Source organism: Prionailurus viverrinus, chromosome B1, assembly GCF_022837055.1.
Source record: "Prionailurus viverrinus isolate Anna chromosome B1, UM_Priviv_1.0, whole genome shotgun sequence".
In the NCBI taxonomy this organism is placed as follows: Eukaryota; Metazoa; Chordata; class Mammalia; order Carnivora; family Felidae; genus Prionailurus; species Prionailurus viverrinus.
The window spans coordinates 162706469-162728673 of record NC_062564.1 but is presented as its reverse complement, the minus strand read 5'-3'; the positions used below and the strand labels follow the sequence as shown (position 1 = coordinate 162728673).

General features: G+C 42.1%; 1 long non-coding RNA gene across 2 annotated transcripts in view; it reads left to right on the top strand.

Annotated features, from left to right (window-relative positions):
* LOC125163307 (uncharacterized) overlaps window positions 1-21416 on the top strand; it is an 89927-nt gene extending 68511 nt beyond the window's left edge. For both annotated transcript variants that reach the window (XR_007151391.1, XR_007151392.1), the window contains one exon: window positions 21344-21416. This is a non-coding gene — a long non-coding RNA (uncharacterized LOC125163307). The remainder of the gene's footprint in view (window positions 1-21343) is intronic.
* The last annotated feature ends 789 nt before the right edge of the window (window positions 21417-22205 follow it).

Sequence of the window (22205 nt, the reverse complement as noted above, 5' to 3'; positions counted from 1 at the left end):
GTTTGCTAACCTGGAAACAGAAAGAAGAGTGATTTTTTTAAGTGCATGTTTCAAATAAATTAGTTCATTAGTCCCAATATTTCTAATGAACACTTAGGGTTGGTATGAATCACTTCTTTGATGATTCCATTAGGAAAATGGTTGAGTGTGCAGTTGGAGTGGGAGTTTGGAGAGAGAAGCTGAGAGATCTGTGATTTCGAAGGTGGACAGCTCTTCTCCCGTAGGTTTGAGTGTCCTCTAACTTTATGAAAACAGGGCTTCATGAGCTCGGCTGCAGAGGCAGCCTCTGGTTAAGAGATGCAGAGTTGGGTCCTTCAGCCAGTGACTGGCACATAGGAAATTTACACTGGTGGTTCACTCATTGCCATGGCAACCACTCGAATGCAGAGAAGTACATTTGTTCATTTTTACAATTTTTCTATTATTTATACTGAGGTATCTTTGAGAGGATGATACATTTCTGGGGAGAAGCCAGAAAAGCTATCCCTGAGACAAAAAAGACGATTAACCATAGGTGCCCCAAATTGGAAATACATGTTTGCTAATCACTGGGGGGCATGATCTCTTCCCACCTAGCCTTGAGGGAAATCTTCAGTGCCCAACGGGATTTTGTGTTATTCACAAAACAGGGAAATTGGCAGGCCTCACATATCAAACCCAGTCCTCAGCAAATCTGCAGATATTTCTTCTTCTTTGCCAGATCTGTTTCTTTTTTGATTCAGGGCTTTCTCACAGCGCATGGTTCATTATACTTAATTACCTAGAATATGTCAGCACATGCACATGTAAGGTGGCTTTTTAAAAACTCACCTGAGAAAACTTCTTGTCTGACTCTGAAAACATAACGCAAAATCTAGGTTTCAAATGTAATGAATTTTGTTTTTCACAAATCTCTCAAAAGAAATGAATACACAGACAAGCAAACACATAAGCAAGCAAGTAAACAAATCTCCATACCCTTTCAAATTTAATGGGGATAATTTGATATGCTTCTAATTTTTGCTGATATGATTCCAGGGATTTAGAGTAAAAGGTGGAGGGATCAGGGCAGTTGCTATGGAGAAATAGAGAGTGAGGGAAAGTTCCAATCTTGAGCAGAGATATGTGGTGAAAGATAGTTCTTTTTTTTTTTTTAAGTTTATTTATTTTTGAGACAGCGAGAGACAGAGTGTGAGCAGGGAAGGGACAGAGAGAGAGGGAGACACAGAATCTGAAGCAGGCTCCAGGCTCTGAGCAATCAGTACAGAGCCCGATGCGGGGCTCGAACTCACAAACTGAGCTGAAGTCAGACGCCCAACTGACTGAGCCACCAGGTGCCCCATGTGGCAAAAGATAGTTCTTTAAGAACTTTGAATCTTACATGATCATATGTCATATATATAACTGCAAATATAATAATTGAATGCATACATAAAATGTATTACATATATAATACATATATGCTAGAACTAACTTAAAATTCCAAAGATGGGAATTGCTTTATTATGGTTTGTACAAAGAATGGAATACCCATAGCCATTAGCCAGTAAGAATGATGATGTAGGTAAAACTCATTGACATGCAATAATACCTATGATATATTGAGTTTTTAAAAAGTAATAAAGGAAGAAAATGAAGAGCAGATTAAAAACAATGTGTATCTTATAATCAAATTTTGCTTTACAAATCTTCTGTTTATGTATCAATATGTCTATATTTATATGTATAGAGAAAAAAATTCAGAAATAGTCACTGAAGATTTAAGAGCCATTATCTCTGGTGATGGGTTTGTATGCAATTTCTCTTGTTTTTTTTTCCTCCTTCACAGAACCATGACTGGAATAGTGATATGATGGTAGTTGTATTTTATGATTTATTAATCACCCGTTATGTGTCAGGCGCTGTGTTATATGCTGGGGATAAAATGGCAAATAGAGAGTTGGCTTCTGTTCCTTCGGAACTCGTATTTTATGACTGGCTATATTAAGCCAGAGCTCTTGATTCTAGTTCTTAGCCAGGGCTCTTGCAAAGAACAAAGTCATTTTGCCTAGTTTAAGTGGAAATGCGATTTATGAAAGGATGTTGATTACCACCCAGAATTGTTAGGAGACCTGGAGAAACAGAGTCAAGGCTACCTTTCGCGAGCGACACCCCAAACCGTATCAGCTGTTGGTGCAGATGCCAAACAGGAAGCGAAAAGAACTGGATTTTACTGCATTTCTTACTCCTCCAGCACCGATGTTGCTTTTACACCAAGAACTTGTCTTTCTATCTCCTGCATCTCCCAAAAGCTGGACGCACAGAGTGCCTCCTGCACCAGCACAGATGGAAACTCCACGCACGTGTGGCTTGTCAGAGCCTGGGTCACGCGTTTGCATCCTAGTTGCTCAGGAGACTGGAATTCGGGGTTCTGAAGTCACATGCATGACAACGGGGGAAATTGTCATTGACAAGCACATTGACAAGGCTGAATTCTTAATGTGGGAATTTCCGCCATTAGAGAGAGTCTTTCTAAAATTTTTTTTAATGTTTTATTTATTTTTGAGACAGAGAGAGACAGAGCATGAGCAGGGGAGGGGCAGAGAGAGAGGGAGACACAGAATTTGAAGCAGGCTCCGGGCTCTGAGCTGTCAGCACAGAGCCTGACGCGGGGCTCGAACTCACAAACCGCGAGATCATGACCTGAGCCGAAGTCGGTTGCTCAACTGACTGAGCCACGCAGGCACCCCTAGAAAGTCTTTCGAAATGATGATAACAGCCAGGGATCTGACAAAGGTGCTCACAGACCATTTATTATAATCAGAACTTTGGAAATTACATGTAATGGAAACCCAGTTCAAACTAGATTAAGAAAAAGAGGAAATAATTAACTCCCACAACCACAAAGTCAAGGTTCCTGCTGGCCTCTGTTGTGGTTGGAAGAAGGTACTGAAATGGTGTCATCAGGTATTAATCTCTCTTTTTCTTGTCAGATTCTTTTTCTTTTAATGTTTATTTATTTTTGAGAGAGAGAGAGAGAGAGAGAGAGAGAGAGAGAGAGCACGCACGGGCAGAGAGAGGAAGACAGAATCCCAAGCAGGATCTGCACTGATAGCCCCAACACAGGGCTCAAACTCAGGAACTGGGGAGATTATGAACTGAGCCCAAATCAAGAGTCACTTGCTTAACCGACTGAGCCACCCAGGCGCCCCTTGTCAGATTCTTTCATGTGAAGATCATGATGGTCCTTGGAATTCATGCACACTACCTTAGAATCATTAGCAGACATAGAACATTTCTCCAGGCACGAAGGACTTGGTTCAGTTTGGATCGCACGGCCATCCTTGAACCAGTCATGTGCCGGGACTGGGGTCATATGCCCACAGTATGGGCTGGGAGTGTGATGGGGTCAATTTCACTCAAACATATGTCCTGGCTCTACCACTTACTAGTTGTATCATCTTGGGCAAGTCACTTAACTTCTCTGAGCCTCAGTTTTGTCATCCGTAAAATGGTAATGGTAATTTGTCTACTTCAAGGGTTGTTTATACAGGTTAAAAGAATTCCTATTTGTAAAGCACAGAGAAAATGTGTCATGTAATTAGTGATATGTGTTTGCTATTATGATCCTATTCTCTTTGAGCAAGAGGGAGAAAATGACAGGTAGGTGAAGCTCATACATTTCTACCGCATCCTGGAATAGGGAGTTGAAAATGTGAGTCTGGGATTTATAAAGAGGTCTTGGCTAGAGCCTGCTGAATGCAGCAGGAGTCCTCTCAGATACAGTGCTCAAAAAAGAGTGGAGCGTCTGAGCTCCCCAGGTAGAAGGTACGGTGGGGGGCGGGGGGGGTGTGGAAATGAGTAGGGGTAGGACATAGCTCCATAAGCGGATGAAATTTTCAACACCAATGTTTCTTACATGATGCCCCGTTGAACAGAAGTGCAATCTGCCAGTGTTAAACATGCTCTTTTGGGTGTCACATTCCTACCTTGTGGCTAACTCCTCTTGTGAGATTCTTCTCAACTGTGTACACTTTAAGGATTTTTAAAAGGTGGTGGATCATGGGACCACGTTAAAGTGAAAGATTTTAGTTCAAAGAAAGCAAACTATTGAGAAAGTTAACGTATGGATGACAGACTGAAAATTAACACAGTGTTTGAGACTTACAGGGATTAGTATCCAGAACATGAGGAACTCCTAAAACTGAAAAACAGTAAAATGATGTGAATAGACACTAGAATTGTCTTATCCTAGAGATACCCATAAAGAGGTCCATAATGTAATCTACATAAGAATATTCCTACAAGTGATGTAATAGCACAAATTTGCAGGTAACCTAGATATTCATCAGTAGGGTTATCTAGATACTGCAGAATTCCACACAGGAAGCACAAGCTATGACTAGTTGTACAAACAGAGATACGAATAGGTCCTAAAAACATAATGTTGAGTAAAAGAATGAATAAAAATGAGATCTTTAAGTCAATACCTCTTGGCAAATTAGAAATGCAATATAGAAAATAACACTATGAATTTGGCAAGGATATAAGCATGTTTAAACTCACAAATATGTTTGGGCGCCTAGGTAGCTCAGTCAGTTAAGCATCTGACTCTTGATTTTGGCTCAGATCATGATCTCACAGTTCATGAGTTCGAGCCCTACATGGGGCTCCTCACGAACAGCGCAGAGCCTGTCTGAGATTCTCTCTCTCCTTCTCTCTGCCCCTCCCCTGCTCACTTGCTCTCTCTCTCTCTGAAAATAAACAAAATTTTTAAAAAAAGACACAAATATGTTAGAGTGGATAGTTTTGGGGGAATGGGAATGGGAAAGAGAAGAGAATTGAAAATAAAAATAAGCGAAAAAAGTCCTTTTTCCATTCTCTCCTCAGAAAGTGTATATATATATATATATATATATATATGAGAATTCAAAGCCTGGAAACCTGGCTGAAGTAATATTTTTGGGTACACAGTAGTTATATAAGCGTGTGTGAAACCTGGATGTTAATTAGCATATTTCATTGTCTCTTCCTTCACATTATGTCTGGGATCTACCTCCTTGCTAACACCTCCACCGCTACACCTTGTTCTAATTCATCATCTTGTCATGCCGTAACTAATGCAGTTGTCTCCAGACAAGTTTCCCCGCCTTGCCATGCCCCACTCCAGGCCTCCTACCCGCCAGCAAATCTCCAAACAGAAGTGATAGTTTTAAGTACAGTAAAACCTTGGATTCCGAGTAACTTGTTCTGCGAGGGCTCCTCAAGATGAGCGAACATGTCTCGTAAGTGTTAACTTGAGAAGTGAGCCATGTCTTGCAATACGAGTCGTAGGTGACACCGAATGTCACCGAATGTCACGTGATCACGACTGAGCCAATGGCTCTTGAAATTCGCTTCCATATACGAGTGCTGTGGATTATAAGCATGTCTCTGGAACGAATTATGCTCACAAACCAAGATTTTACTCTACTTAGTTCAGATCATATCAACTGTTCAACTGAAAACCTGTCAAAGTTTCCCCATCTAACAGAATAAAACCCTGTACACATAGGTCTACAAGTCTGTGCACCTCCAGACCCCCAGCATACCTCCAAGACCTCAAATCCTATCTCAGGGTCTTTGCCCTTGCCGATTCCTCTGGCCTAGAACACTGATCCCTGCTCAAGGTCATCTCATCAGAGAAGCCTTCCCTGACTACCCCCTCTAAAATAGCAAGTCCTCTTTGCTCTTTCCAGATCTATCCCTGTTTTATTTTTCTTCATGGCATTTATCACCACCCAGATGCCAGATGCCCCTACCCCACTAGAAAGTAAGTGACTTAAAGATAGGGATGTCTTTTGAGATATTTCTCAATTTTCAGGGCACTGAGTAAATACTAGTTGAGAGGATAAACGAATGAATGAATGAAACCAGAGGAAGAGAGAGAGAGAGAGACAGAGCCAGGAAGACAGAAAGACACAGAAGAGAGAACTGCTCTCTGTTGGAGCCACTGTGCTTGGAGTAAGAATGGGTTTTTAGCGTAATCCCTCACTCTTTTCCTTTCTTTCCTTCCTCCCTGGCTTTCTTTCAGGTGTCAGGATTGCCAAGAAATAGCTGTAACATGGAGTGGAGGTTCTCTGCTCAGGAAGGGCCACGTCCCTATGACATGTGAGACCTACAAATACTTCCTTATTTTTACCAGCCCCGGGAAGAACTTGCACATGTCAGAAAGCTAAGTACTCCTTCAGACAGGTGGAGACAGCTCTGGAAACAGGCATCTCTTTTTTCCCTCCTAATTTAAAATCACAGGTCCATTGCAGAACATTCAGAAAGCACAGATAAGCAAAAGGTGGACAATACAAATATTCTTGGGGCTCCTGGGTGGCTCAGTCGGTTAAGCATCCAACTCTTGACTTGGGCTCAGGGCATCTCATGGTTTGTGAGACCCAGTCCTGCATTGGGCTTTGTGATGACAGCACAGACTTGCTTTGGATTCTCTCTCTCCTTCTCTCTTTGCCCTTCCCCTGCACATGCACATATTCTCTCTCTCTCTCTCTCAAAATAAATAAATAAACTTAAAAAAGAAGATACAAGTATCCAATAACTTTGGCATTCTGAGATGACTTTTTGTTTTTCAACGTTTATTGATTTTTGAGAGACAGAGAGAGACAGAGTGCAAGCAGGGGAGGGGCAGAGAGAGAGGGAGATACAGAATCCAAAGAAGGCTCCAGGCTCCGAGCTGTCAGCACAGAGCCCAACGCAGGGCTTGAACTCACCAACTGTGAGATCATGACCTGAGCCGAAGTCGGCGCTCAACCGACTGAGCCACTCAGGTGCCCCTAGATGACTTCTGCTAATATTTTGATGTATTCCCTTGCAATTTACTTTTCTGTACATTTTCACTCCTATATGTTCACGCTCACCTTAAAGAGGAAAATGAAATTTTTAAAAAATGACACTTAGTGAGAATGGCATTTTACCTCTGTGGTTTTTCTTCCAAAAAACGTAACCCGAATCTAATCATAAGTAAAACATCAGTGTTGTTTTTTGTTTTGGGTGGGGGGGGGGGTTGAGGGACATGCTACAAAATATCTAACCAGTACTCCTCAAAACTTTGAAGTTCGCCAAAAAAAAAAGTGGGGACGGGGGGGGGGGGGACGTTTGAGAAACTGTCACAACCAAGAGGACCCCCAGGAGACATGATGACTTGATAATATGCAGAATAGAAAAAGGGCATTAGGGGAAATCTGAGTGAAACATTAATTAGTTAATATATTAATATTAGTTCATTAATTTTGACAGACGTACCAAGAGATGTAAGATGTAAATAGTAGGGTACGCCATGTGTGGGGAGGGTGGGAGCAAACGTATGGGAATCCTCTGTATTATTCTTACAATTTTTTTTTTTTTTTTTGTAAATCTAACACTTCTAAAGTTAAGTTCATTTTTAAGGTGGCACTTGAAATACTATACCTCAGGTACATTAGCTCCCTACCTAGGGGGAAACAAAAGGATTGCTTCTGGAAACATATCAAGTTTCCTAGAATTTGTCATCACGATTCGGTACCCCCACCGCCTCCCCCGCCCTCCTCCCCAGTTGCTGTTGAGTGAGGCAGCTAGAGAGAGCTCACTGTTTCTGGGGGAGGGAAACCCCGAGGAGTGTAATTAGCTCTCTATCAGATACAGCCTGAGGATTTATATGTTTTGTCATGTTTAGGTTTCAGCTTGGAGCTCAGTCAGGTTATTTTAAGATCCTTGGCCTTTACAGGAAAAGGGAAGCATGGAAAACACATCAATTTTTATAAAACCTCGTGACTAACAAAAATGATTTACATGGAAGCAAGCAACTGGGCCCTGGAAGTCAGCAGTCCTGTTCAGAAAACTGCATGGAATTTCCTCGTTCTAAGAGCGTCTCTTAACATGGTCCGTGACAAGAGGGAGAGCGGCCCTCTCATTTCTTCCTCTGAGAAGGGCGGAAGGATAAAACATTGGATCCATTTTGCAACCAATCTACCACAACAGGATATAACAAATAATACATGTATATTAAATCTATATATAACAGTTTTTAATATATGCTATTATATATATATTATATTTAGAGAGAAATCTAACACATAATATGAGCTAACATATAACGTGCATGCAGAATATATTTGCATACGGATGCACGTTATATGTTAGCTCATATTATGTGTTAGAGCTCTCTCTCTCTCTTTCAAGCATAAAACAAATATCCATAGAACAAGTGCCTTTGCACTCATCACCCAATTGAAGATGGAGCATAGTTCAGTATCTTTGAGTTCTCCTCTGGATTTCTCTCTCATCACATCCCTCACCCTTTCCCTGGAGGTAACCCCTGTCCTGAATTTTTTTTTTAAATGTTTATTTATTTATTTTGAGAGAGAGAGAGCGGGAGAGAGGCAGAGAGAGAGGGAGAGAGAGAATCGCAAGCAGGCTTCGTGCTGTCAGAGCCGAGCCTGACATGAGACTTGATTCCACAAACCGTGAGATCGTGACCTGAGCCAAAATCGAGGTTTGAAGGTTCACCTGACTGATCCACCCAGGCGCCTCTGATTTTTGTGTTTCTTATTCTCTTACTTTCTTTACAGTTATTACCTGGAAAAAATACATTTCTGAACAATGTGTATTTAGTTTTGCGTATTTTAAAATTTATATTAATGGAATTAGATTGAATGCCTCTGTGGCTGGTTTTTTTCAGCCACCTGTAATGGGCCTTTTTAGCATATGATTATTTGCTACTTAAGTTTCTTCTCCTGCGAATTATCTTTGTATCACTTCTGTCTACTTTTCTATTGGGTTGCTTATCATTTTCTTATTAAACTTGAGAAATTTTAAAATATTTACATCCTGGATACCAATCCCTTGTTGGCTGTATGATGGCAAGTATTGGTCCTATTTCTTTTTTTTTTTTTTTAATTTTTTTAACGTTTATTTATTTTTGAGACAGAGAGAGACAGAGCATGAATGGGGGAGGGGCAGAAAGAGAGGGAGGCACAGAATCGGAAGCAGGCTCCAGGCTCTGAGCCATCAGCCCTGAGCCCGACGCGGGGCTCGAACTCGCGGACTGCGAGATCGTGACCTGAGCTGGAGTCGGACGCTTAACCGACTGAGCCACCCAGGCGCCCCGTATTGGTCCTATTTCTAGTTTACATTTAAACCTTCTTTATGGCCATTTGAATAAAGAGCTCTGAAGTTTACCAAATATTAAAAAATTTCCTTTATAGTTTGTGGTTTTTATTGCCTTTCTTTAAGAAAGCCTTCCCTAGTTCCAGACCCTTCAGGTAGTCCCTATTATTTTCTTTGAAAAGATTTAAATTTTTAGGTTTGCATTTCCATGCCTGATCCAACTGGAATCCACTTTTTGTGTAGGATAAGAGAAAATAGTCCCATTTCATTTTTTTTTTTTTTGAAAACATTTCTGTTTTCTGCTTTCCAGCGCTGCTATTGAGCAGTCAAAGCTCAGTCTAAACCTTCCTTTTCATATAATACATCTTTTTTGTCCTAAAGGCTCTTTTCTTTATTACTGTGATCTGTAGTTTCACAGGGATGCATCCAGCCTTGGGTTTCTTTGCTTGTGACTTGTTAGGCTTCCTGAATCTGAGTGCTTGTGTCTTTCATCAATGCTGGAGAATTCTTGGCTAACGTGTCTTTAATATTACATTTTCCCAATTTTCTTTATTATCTTCCTCTGACATCTTATTAGGTGTACTTTTAGCCTCTGCGTCTACCTTGGAGGGATCTCAAACTGCTATATAGTCTAGCAAAGAGCCTCTCTGTCTGCGTTCTGGGCAATTACTTCAGATCTATCCTTGGGTTCACTAATTGTCTTGTCACCTCTATCTAAGGTGTCATATGATATGTCCACCGAGTCTCTAATTTTATTTAGTGTACTTTTTTTTTAGAAGTTTTATCTGGCTTCTCTTCATACCTGTCTGTTCATTAAAAGAAAACTTTTCTCATTTAAAAAGCTTCAGATATATCAAAGTAAAAAGAATAGAATATTCTTATGTTCCCATTAACTCGCTTCAATGCTGAGCAATTCATGGCTAATCTCATTTCCTCTATATCTCTCCCTACTTCCTCTCCCCCTTCAGATAATTCTGAAGCAAACCCACGACATATCATTTTACCTGTAATAATTCAATATGTATTTATAATAGACGAGGATTCTCCAACAATACCATTTTTTACCCCCTTAACACCCACTGCTATTCCTCAATATCAAATACTCCTAGTCTTTTAAAATATACTTTGGGATGCCTGGGTGACTCAATCAGTTAAGCATCCAACTTCAGCTCAGGTCACCATCTTGCAGTTCACGGTTGGAGCCCGGAGTCGGGCTGTGGGCTGACAGCTCGGAGCCTGGAGCCTGCATCCGATTCTCTGTCTCCCTCTCTCTCTGCCCCTGCCCCGCTACACTCTGTTGCTCTCTCTCAAAAGTCAATAAACATTAAAAAAAAGTAATAAAAAAGGGGCGGCTGGGTGGCTCAGTCAGTTGAGCGTCCAATTTCAGCTCAGGTCACGATCTCTCAGTTTGTGAGTTCGAGCCCCGCGTCGGGCTCTGTGCTGACAGCTCAGAGCCTGGAGCCTGTTTCTGATTCTGTATCTCCCCCTCTCTCTGCCCTTCCACTGCTCGTGCTCTGTCTGTCTCTCTCAAAAACTAAATAAACATTAAAAAAATTTTTTTTAAATAATAAAAAAATATGATTCCTTGGTCATACTTTTAATATTTCCTTTGATTTCTATGAACACATTACTTTAATTTAAATTTCACATCAAACTTTTCCAATATGTATTCCTGGAGAGCAGATACTATTATTTGTTATTTCTGCTGACTCTTGCTTATGGTGGTTTTGTGTTTGCGATTTTTTGTTTCCTTTTTACTGTGAGCTTATGGTCATTGGAATTGGTCTGTGGGAATTCTCTGAGACTTGGATTAAGGTTCATGGCCCCAGAGGTTAGTGATGGTGTCTTCCAGGCACTTTGGGTCATTACTAACCCGTAATCATTCTCAGTTTGGATGGTTCGGGCCACCCAGGTAGTATGAATTTTGAGACTAAACCTATGTGATTAATAATTCTCAGAGGAGCCTTTATTTTCCAGAGTCAAAGCTGACAGGGGTGAGAGTTCTTACTGTGTTCTTGCTGTGATTTAAAAAAAAAAATTTTTTTTAATGTTTATTTATTTCTGAGACAGAGAGAGACAGAGCATGAATGGAGGAGGGGCAGAGAAAGAGGGAGACACAGAATCTGAAGCAGGCTCCAGGCTCCGAGCTGTCAGCATAGACCCTGACGCGGGGCTTGAACTCACAAACTGAGATCATGACCTGAGCTGAAGCGACTGAGCCACCCAGACGCCCCTTGCTGTGATATTAATTTCATATTTCCAGTTTGTCCTCACTGAGGTTGGTGACTTGTAGGACCTGTTCTATGCAAGGGTCTCGATTTGCCTTCCTAGCTTGCATAAACCACTGGCATTGTCTCCTGTCCCCAGTACATGCACATAATGTCCTGTTAAAACAGAAAGGTCCTTACAACCCTGTATTGGCAGATTCCCTGAAGGTAAGTTTTAGCTTTAATGCCCAACTACTGCTTTGGATCCATGCCTTTTTATCCTCGGAGCATTTCTTTCATTTTTAAAAACTCAGCTAAGCTTTTAAAACGATACTATGAACGGGGTGCCTGGGTGGCTCAGTCGGTTAAGCGTCCGACTTCAGCTCAGGTCACGATCTCGCGGTCCGCGAGTTCGAGCCCCGCGTCGGGCTCTGGGCTGATGGCTCAGATCCTGGAGCCTGCTTCCGATTCTGTGTCTCGCTCTCTCTCTGCCCCTCCCCCATTCATGCTCTGTCTCTGTCTCAAAAATAAATAAAAAACATTAAAAAAAAATTAAAAAAAAAAAAACGATACTATGAAAACTTCATCTGGATTTTAAAGTGTCTCATCCTGGGACTCCTTAGGATACCACCGCATTTCCAGAAAGGGGCCTCCAAATTATGCTTTAAGTCTCTCTCCCACCCCTCGCCCCCAGATTGCCCGCTGGTATTTGATCTCCTTCAAAGTATCTCCTACCGATTCCTGAGACCTTCCCATTCAGGAGGCTGTGTGAGGCGCTCGTAGGTTCGGATCCTTTACACCCTGCGCTCCTCTGCTCTGTCTTCCTCATCTGACCGTCCCACTTCTGCTGCCAATAACCCTCATGAGTTCCTCATTCTGCAGAGCAAGGCCGTCTTTCACCGGTGACCACCATTGTCACTATGTTTTTGGTCTTGGTACGAGACACTGTTCTTCCTTCCCTTACTTTATCCCAAATAATTGGATTGGCCTTTGCCTTCAGTTCCCTAAAGCGTGAAAGTTATGGGACGGGGTTTTATAACATAGAGCTGGACTTACACCTACCGCCCAGGGCCAGACTCATCCTCAGGACTTCTGGTTTACCTACCTCTCTGCATCTCTCTTAACCCTGTTGCCAGGCGGCAATGGCTAGTATATTTTCCAACGCTCAGGAGCTTGTGCTCATGGATGGGGTTTGGAGTCCAGGCTGAAATTCACAGAGTCCTAGAGAGAGGAATTTTCCATTCTCTTCTTCCCAGGCCAAGCCCCATCTTCCAGTCTCCATTTTCTTATCTAGAATGAGTACTGTCTCCTATGGTCATTGGAAGGAGGATTTTTTTCCCCCCAGATAAATCCCAGGGAGATAGAGCCTTACTTGACCACTGCCCCTCCCCCTCCAAGACACCGCAATGCCAGCTTGACATTAGGTGTATTTTTCAGTATCTGATTTTCCAGTCTCCTATTAACACCGTCTACAGAGCTTTACCATTCCCTTTTACTTTGGAGTGCATTGAACCTCATCCATTTTTTGTCCAAAGCCCTGCAGAGAAAGACTTAGACAAGAAACACGCCGAAACTTCTCCAAAGATACATGATGTTAAAGAGGTACCAGGCAGTCTCAGGTTGTATGGAGAATATCTGCTCTCTGAGGGGCCAACAGTCTGCAGAGATGGAGCATTCTTTAAAACATCTTCCTGGGGCGCCTGGGTGGCGCAGCCGGTTAAGCGTCCGACTTCAGCCAGGTCACGATCTCGCGGTCCGGGAGTTCGAGCCCCGCGTCAGGCTCTGGGCTGATGGCTCGGAGCCTGGAGCCTGTTTCCGATTCTGTGTCTCCCTCTCTTTCTGCCCCTCCCCCGTTCATGCTCTGTCTCTCTCTGTCCCAAAAATAAATAAACGTTGAAAAAAAAAAATTTAAAACGTCTTCCAAATTGGGGCACCTGGATGGCTCAGTCGGTTAAGCATCTGACTTCTGCTCGGGTCAGGAACTTGTGGTTCGTTAGTTCAAGCCCTGTGTCGGGCTCTGTGCTGACCGCTCAGAGCCTGGAGCCTGCTTCGGATTCTGTGTCTCCCTCTCTCTCTGTTCCTTCCCCGCCCCTCTCAAAAAGAAAGATTAAAAAAAAATTTTTAAAACATCTTCCAAACATACCGGACTAAACAGACTCCAATATCCACCCGGGGCCTCCTTTCCCCATTATATAGTAAAAGATGCAACATTTTAAATTGCACTTTTTCTAACTACTCTGCTCCGATGTTTTTAAAATGAGAATCGTTGTTTCATCTAGGGTACCTTCTTAGATATCTTTCTAAACATACCATGGAATGATGTCTTACTCTTAGTAGGTCCTTATTACATGTATGTTTCTGTTACAACCTAGTATGAATTACTGTTAGTGTGGATAATTTGACTCTTACACCTCTCTTCCTTCTATGCCATGGAAATGGGGGCTTCGATGGGATATGAGGCACTTGAGACCTTTAAATCCATATTCTACCAAGTATTGTATGACCCTGGCCAATGTATCTTCTTTAACTTCAGTCTCCTGGTAAAAATGTTGCTATATTAAAGAACTCAGCCAAGTGTCTCAATGTCTATTCACACTCTCCTCTCTTTGCTCCTGCCATTCTTCAGCCTCAAAATTCTAGAGGCCACCTGGCTCTGGGGGTGGCCAGGTGAAGCGCGGTCCCAGGGCCCTCGTGCCCACACTTCTAAGTTCTACGGATCATAGGTAGTTGTACTGCAACATCCCCCATTCAGATACTCTACTTGGCTTCTCTGGCCCGTCTGTGGACTTTCGTGGGTTCTTCCCTCCCAGACAAGAAAGGGATCAGAGAAGGCTAAGCCCTATAAATCAGTAGTTTTCAAACTGTTGCTTTTGACTCATGAAGGAATTCTGAAATTAATTTAGTGGACAATGAGCAACTTGAAAAATTAAATAGCATAATGGAAAGAAATGTTCACAGTAAGAAGTAGCATTTTGCGAAGCTTTTGTATGAAAGGAGTCATGCTGCGTGCACAATGTATTTCTTATCGTGGGTTGCAGCCAAAAAAGCTTGAGAAACACTGCTTTGAAGGGTTTGGATACAGGCAAAATTCGTTTTTAATTCTACCAAAATAAAGTCACACAGATGAATATTCCCAGATAAACAAGAACAGCGTGTCCTACGTGGTAGACTGGTTGCTTTATTGGCCCCAATTCTTTTTTTTTTTTTTTAATTTTTTTTTCAACGTTTATTTATTTTTGGGACAGAGAGAGACAGAGCATGAACGGGGGAGGGGCAGAAAGAGAGGGAGACACAGAATCGGAAACAGGCTCCAGGCTCCGAGCCATCAGCCCAGAGCCTGACGCGGGGCTCGAACTCCCGGACCGCGAGATCGTGACCTGGCTGAAGTCGGACGCTTAACCGACTGTGCCACCCAGGCGCCCCTATTGGCCCCAATTCTTTACACATTCTTGTTATGAGTCTACATTCTTGTTATGCATGTCCGTGCTGACCCTGCAGGCAGTCATGTGACTTGATTTGGCCAATGAGATGCAAGTAGACAGGTGGACAAGGCTTGCTCTTGCTCTTACCCTTTCTATTGCCTCAGGAACATGTCCATGTCCAACATAGTCTGTTGGAGGAAAAGAATCACGTGGAGAAGGGTGGCATTCTCCCAGTCTCCCAGCCAAGGCCATCCTAGCCCTGGTGACAGCCAGCCTACTACCACAACTGAGAAGACCAGAAGAACTGCTTAGCCAAAACCAGCCCAAATTGGGGCCAACATGCCTATTCATGAGTGTGTATATATATTAATGCAATAGGGGCTTTGTAGTTGTTATGGAACATTGTGATAATAGAAAATTGATATCACCGGTTAGGGAATTTCAATCATTAATAATGCTCAATATAATAATCATCATTACAATGAAATACGTACCAGGTTTTCAAAAACCATCTCATGGGGCAATTTCAAGAAACACTTTGCATCTTCATGGTTTACGTTGTACTGGGTGCCACAAAAGGGCTTTTATTCAAGAAAGGGTTTATTTAACTGCTTTAATAGAAGATGAGAAGGCAGAAGTATTTCTGCCCAAGGCTACTCAACTAGGTCCTGTTACCAAGAGAGTAGGGATTAGCCACTCAAGATCTCTTCTTTCAGAACTACGCACAGGTTGCTGGCCTCTCCCATTTTCCAAAATAAAAACCCTGGTGCCTGCCCATTCTTCTGGACCTACTCAATTTTCATAAAAGGTCCTGTGGGATGTCAGTTTGAATAATTAGAATTGACATTTTGCTTACAAGCAAAATAGAGGCTCTTCCTCAGGAAACCACAATGACATGAGTATCTTCCAAGTGCATATTGTCCTCCAAATAACCCGATTTATTTTCCCTAAATTTGCATTTTCATCTGATCATTAAAGATGAGTTTGTCTTTGTAACAGGAAACCTGTGATTCTCTTGACGAGTCTAGTTTGTCCTGTTGGTTATCTATCGCAGCAGGATCCGGCGCCATTTACTCAACTGAACATCCCGTTTCCAGGAACTATCAGTTATTTAACAAAAAATACTGCCCCTAAGAAAGAGTGCTTACCCCAGTCATCAGTGAGGGAACAGGGAGTGACAAAGTAGCAGTGAGGGTTGGAGGTTCTTTCACAGAGCCTGTATCAATAGGTTAAGAAAATATCCATCATCCAGGTTAAAGAATTGTGTGTATGTATATTGAGAAGGAGAAAATGGAACATAGGGTAAAGTCCTTGAAAGCCACCCCTTGGTGGGGCGCCTGGGTGGCTCAGTCAGTTAGGCATCCGATTCTTGGTTTCGGCTCAGGTCATGATCTTGCGGTTTCATGAGTCTGAGCCCCGTGTCTGGCCAGCTCCGTGCTGACAGTGCAGAACCAGCTTAGGATTCTCTCTCTCTCCTGCTCTCTGCCCCTCCCCGACTCGCGCTATCTCTGTCTCTCTCAAAAGAAATAAGTACACTTGAAAAAATTAAAAAAAAATACAAATAATAAAATAAAAGTAATTTAAAAAGCCACCCCTGGGCACTGACAAACTTCATCAGTTAGTTAGACACATCCAATAATTTTGAATTAAAAACAACCCCAAAGGGGCGCCTGGGTGGCTCAGTCGGCTGAGCGGCCGACTTCAGCTCAGGTCATGATCTCACGGTCCGTGAGTTCGAGCCCTGCATCGGGTTCTGTGCTGACAGCTCAGAGCCTGGAGCCTGTTTCGGATTCTGTGTCTCCCTCTCTCTGACCCTCCCCTGTTCATGCTCTGTCTCTCCCTGTCTCAAAAATAAATAAAAAACATTAAGAAAAAAAAATTAAAAAAAAAAACCCCAAATACCCTGTATCCTATTGCTAATAGAGTTACTGAGCAGCAATTTCACATACGTCTCAAATATGCTTATCCTGCAATGCTCTGAAAGAAGACAAATTTATCTCGAGCAACTTCTATGTGCTGGGCAGTATACTGGGTACAGGCAAGTCATAGACAAGTAAGACCCAATCCCTGGCATCGAGAAGAATCTATTCTGCAATAGTGTGATGTGGTCATCTCTGACGCCAGAGAAGGGTTCAGTATTTCTGGTCTTTGCTGACTTAATTTCGGTAGCTCAATGGGGCTTTACCCAGGGCTCACCATTTCGCTCTTGATAGGTTGGTCGTCCTTTGTGTCTTCTGATGCTTTATTTTGAGTTGTTTGGAGTTTGCATTTGGCACGCAGGTAGGTATCCCATAAAAATATCCATCAAATGAATACAGAAACAATCCTAGTTTTTAAGTGCCTCGGAACGAGTGGTCAGTTGGTTTGGCAGAATCCACAGGATTTTGTTTGTATGCGTGAACATCAAGATACTTACTCGAATCTAATAAACATTTTTAGAACGTAAATACTTTTTCAGCTAAGGATCTTAGGTTGACTTAAATCAAAATTGAACTTACATTTCCTCTAGTGCTTACAACTTGGTTTGAAGCTTAAATACTCGGGTTCAAAGAATTTCAGCTTTTAATGAAAATCCTTCGGATGCCATCAAACTAGTAGATTAAGTGTGCTGACTCCAATCGCCTGGCTCACAAAATGGGCCTGCAACTCTATGTTAATGAATGTTTACATAAGTCCTCTTTTGAGAAATGGTTAATAGGTAAGTTTAAGATAATCTATTTTAGTTAGAAAACACAAAACATTTCTGAATGCATTTAAAATAAAATTTGTTTTATTAAGAGTCTTTTTCATTAACCTTGAGATCATGTAAATTATAAAGAAATTAAATTGCTTCATAAGTAGTTTTGCCCAGGGGCACCTGGGTGGCTCAGTCAGTTAAATGTCTGACTTCCTCTCAGGTCAGGAGCTCACGAGTTCGTGAGTTTGAGCCCCGCATTGGGCTCTGCGCCAACAGCATGGATTTTCCTTCAGATTCTCTGTCTCGTCTCTCTGCCCCTCCCTGGCTTCCTCTCTCTCTCTCCAAAAATAAAATAAAAACATGAAAAAAAATAGTTTTGACCTCCCGGTGTACTTAAGTGTTTTTTTTCTTTCGTATGTTAGTTATCACATGTGTTTGTGTGTTACGAATTTATGATTTTTATGAAATAAGTTGAATGCTTATGGCAAGAGAGCTCACTATTTAGTGATACACAGTACGATCTCAGAAAGGTACAGGTATGCATCGTTCAATTTTTATTTAGGGTTAGGTTCTTTTTACTCTAAGTGACTGTCATCTATTCAACCTAAAACACTTCATAAAGGCTTTAAAAATAATCTGTGTTAATATCTCCTGAAGATAGATATAATTCATCATCATGTATTCTAAGACTGTCTTCTACTTTTGGGAAAACCAATGGGTTGGGTGATCATGCCAACTAATATAATTACAGTGTTGTAGAACTAGAAAGAACCCAATGTAATCCCAGTTCTTTATTCTACACCGGCAATAAATTGGCTCACAAAGGTTAAGTGATTTGCTCACCTTTCTAACCTAATATACAAAGATAATTTCAGAATTGTTGAACCTGGGGATGCACCTGGAGTAACATACATTATTATCCCCGGTGAGTCTTTTCCCAACCACCTGGCTTCTTCACACAGTAAAGTATAAGGGCAGAATATCAAGCTGCCTGCAGGGGCTATGGGTGGGTGGTGTGGCTGATGAGAACCTATGGCGTGCTTTCCATCACTCCTGTCATATACATGATCCTCAGATCTCACACCAGAAACCAAACCAGTGGGAAGCAGATGACTAGAAGGGAATAATGAACAAGTGCTGATTTCATGCCTACAAATCCGGACTTCGTGCTAGGGACTCGATGTGACCATTTAAAATTCGTACGTTGAATCCTAACCTCCAAAGTGATGGTATTTGGAGGCAGGGCCCTTGAGAGGTTATTAGGTCTTGAGGGTGGAGCCCTCACTAATGAGATTAGTGTTCTTATAAAAGAGACGCCAAAGAGCTCCCTCCCACTTTCTGCCCTGTGAGGACACCATGAGAACAGGCCATCTACAAACCAGGAAGTAGGCTCTTACCAGATACCAATCTGCTGGCACCTGATCTTGGACTTCTGAATTTTGATCTTAGTCTCCAGAACCGTGAGAAATAAATGTTTGTTGTTTAAGCCACCCAATCTATGGTGTTTTGTAACAGCAGCCCAGATGGACTGAGATACTCAGGAGTCCAACTTTTTGCTAGAACCAACAGGTGACCATTTCTCAAAGTCAGAAGATTTCACGACCACGTTCCATCCAAGACCAGGTATACAGAATGATGAAGTCAAGTCGAAGGCCCTTGGGTCTCATTACTGAGACGCTGAAGCATGGTTATGATGCTTCAGTTATGATAACGTGGCAAAAATCTGCCTTTTAAGAGGTTGGCAACTAGGAAAAACTTCTTGAAGAGGAAATTCCCTATCGAAAATTACCAGTGTGCAGGTGACTAGTTGAATTTTTTTTCCTGGTTTTGAGGAAGTAGTGGGGGATGGTGGAAAGGATCTAGGCTTTATAGGGAAACAACCTTGAATTTGAACCTTACCTCCACTGCATGGTAGTTGTGTGGCTCATCTGTAAAATGGGGCAATAATACTGCTGTTACAACATGATTTTAAGAATTAGGGGTGCCTAGGTGGCTCAGTCAGTTAAGCCTCTGACTTCGGCTGAGGTCATGATCTCGCAGTCTGTGGGTTCGAGCCCCGCGTCGGGCTCTGTGCCGACAGCTCAGGGCCTGGAGCCTGCTTCGGATTCTGTGTCTCCCTCTCTCTCTGCCCCTCCCCTGCTCATGCTCTGTCTCTCTTGCTCTCAAAAATAAATAAAACATTTAAAAAAATTTAAAAAAACAAAAGAATTAGATGCCAGTACCTACAAGATCTTTAATAGGTGCTCGATGAATGGTAGTCATTATTAATTTTCCCCCCATCCATGTGAAGGAGGACAATAATGGTATAATGGTTTCTATTCCTCATTAAATACTAGGCAATAACTTTATAAGTTCCTATTTCAGATCTTCACAACAACGCCAGGTATTATTGTTACTGTTTTTCATAAGAAGGAAACAGACTCAGTAAGGTTAAGTAACATATCAAGGTCGCTTGGAAAGTAAGGTGCAGAGACAGGGCTCACACCCAGGGCTGTCTGTCCAGCTTTTTTACTACTGTCCTATGCTCTCTCTCTACATCCTTTGGAATCAGGAGGCTGATTCCACTCTATACATGCTCCTTCTTCCTGTGTCTATTTAGGCTGAGTGATTAATGAAGATGATTAAAAACCTCAGAACGAACGCTTGAAAATGCGTGCAAGAGGGAAAAACCCCAGATTTCTGCAGTTTGAGTTGAGACCCTCGGGACCCAAGGTGAAACAAGCAGGCAGCAAGACAGATGTTTGACTTTGAGCTTAAACAGTGGAATTTTTAGTGCTCTGTGTTTGTTTTAGAACATAGTTTATAGTGGTTGCTGTTGAAATGATGGGAAGATAGAAATCTCTTTTAGCATTTGGAAGTGCTTTTTTTTTTTTTTTTTTTTTGCTTTTTCTTTTTCATTTTCATCTGAGTGGCAGTGTTACGACTGGCTTCAGAAGATGAAGGTTTTAAGACCTTTATGCTAACTTCCGATGTTAGCTGATTTCCTTCAGCTCTGCTGTAGTGATATTCAGATAAACACAATTTTACTCCATGCCTTCCATTAACACGGTCAAAAGATTAAGACACACAAGGCCACGTTCCTTTCTCTCCGGCAAAGCATTTAGCTGGGATTACACTTACCTTCTTGGGGTTTTCTTGCTTCTTGTAGATTGTCCTGATTTCCCTGGTTCCTGATGTCGTGTGGCTCTGTTTCCTGGACTTGTAGCTGGAAGTGTGGTTGGAGGGCAGCCTGAAGGCTTTTCTTCTGTGCCAGGCTGAGGTGCTGAAACTCAGGAGACTGGCCTGATAGCCAAAATGCTTCTGGCCCGATTTGCAGAACAGAATGCCGATTTGTTACTTTATTCATTTGTCCTTTTTTCGATATTACTATATCTGGAAAGACAAATGACAGTCGGTTAATCCATCAGCAAGTATTTCAGGGACGTTGAAAGAGTATCTACTCTACTATGGACACTATGGGCAGTTACAAGAAGTGTAATATACTGGAGTGAGTAAGAGTTCCTGGAGAAAAAAGCTCAAGTCTGATAATGATGATTATGGGAATGGGGGGGGGGGAGCGGTGGTAATTGTCAATTACCGAGCATCTTTCATGTCTCGGGATCAAGGATCTGTCTGTTTCTGAAATTACTCTTTCTCACGTGCCCCACTTCCTTGAACTGCCCCAGTGCTATCGCTTGGTAGAGATTCTGTAGGTAGCTTGCTTTCACGCTTTAATTGTTAGGAAGTAGCAGGATCAGGGACACTAGAAATGTGGTGTCAGAAATGTGAACTAAATCCCTTCATCTCTCTGTTTGACTTCCCTGGGAATAATCATACCAATGAGGTATCAAAGGGTAGTCACAAGAGGCTTATGCAAAGTACCAAGTGCATGCAAGATGTTTTCTAATTGGCAGTATTTATTGCTATTATTACTAATATTAGACACACATACCCTTGCCCTCTCAAAGGTCTCAGTGATGAGGAAAGGAGTTTTAAGAAGAATACGGTCAACAGTGATGAATGCCAGAGAGAAGCCAAAACGTAAGGAGAATAACACTCCGGTAATTTTGCTTTGTTATTTGAAAAGGAACCCAGGCAGGCCACGAGGTTGGGCATGGGGAAATAACTGGAAAGTTGCACACGTCTGCCCTGTATATACCACGCACCTGCCAGCGTCTTATACTCTCATTTCTACTAGTTTCGCGTCAGGGCTGGGCTAATACTGATTTCCTGAGCCTCATCTTTCTGGTCCTGGTGGCTACTTGTATGTCCCTGGGACAGACTCGGATCCATTGTTGTTTTATCTGGTTCTGTTGAAGCTTCCTGCCACGGCTTTCTTCTGCCCAGGAGAGGCTGACTGCATTCCCAGGGAAGCTATCCTCAACCACAGCCTTGGGATTTATGAGTGAGTTGAAGACACTAAAAAGTTACAGCCTCCTGAAGGCTGCCCAGAGATTGAGCTGATGATAACAGTCTCCTCCGCTCTAGTCGTCATGAGCCATTTTCTGCTTGTTAACAGTGGATAGAAAGAAAGTAAAATGCGGTTCCATTTTGCAGACAATTATTTCACAAAATTTCAGTACTTGCTTTGGTCTTTGTTAGTTTGGGATAAATTTAAATTACGTAAACAAAATCTTCCTTCTCTTGAATATTTCCGCTTTTATGTGTTTCCCTTCGATTGTTCTAAATCTGAATGAGAGCAGCACTGGACCTCAGGTGACCTTTCATCGAGAGATCTCAACGAGCGTTGCTGAAAAACATCTCAGAGGTGATTTTAACTAACTAATTAAATATCGCAGAGTTTGAAAAATAGGTAATGCATATTTATGG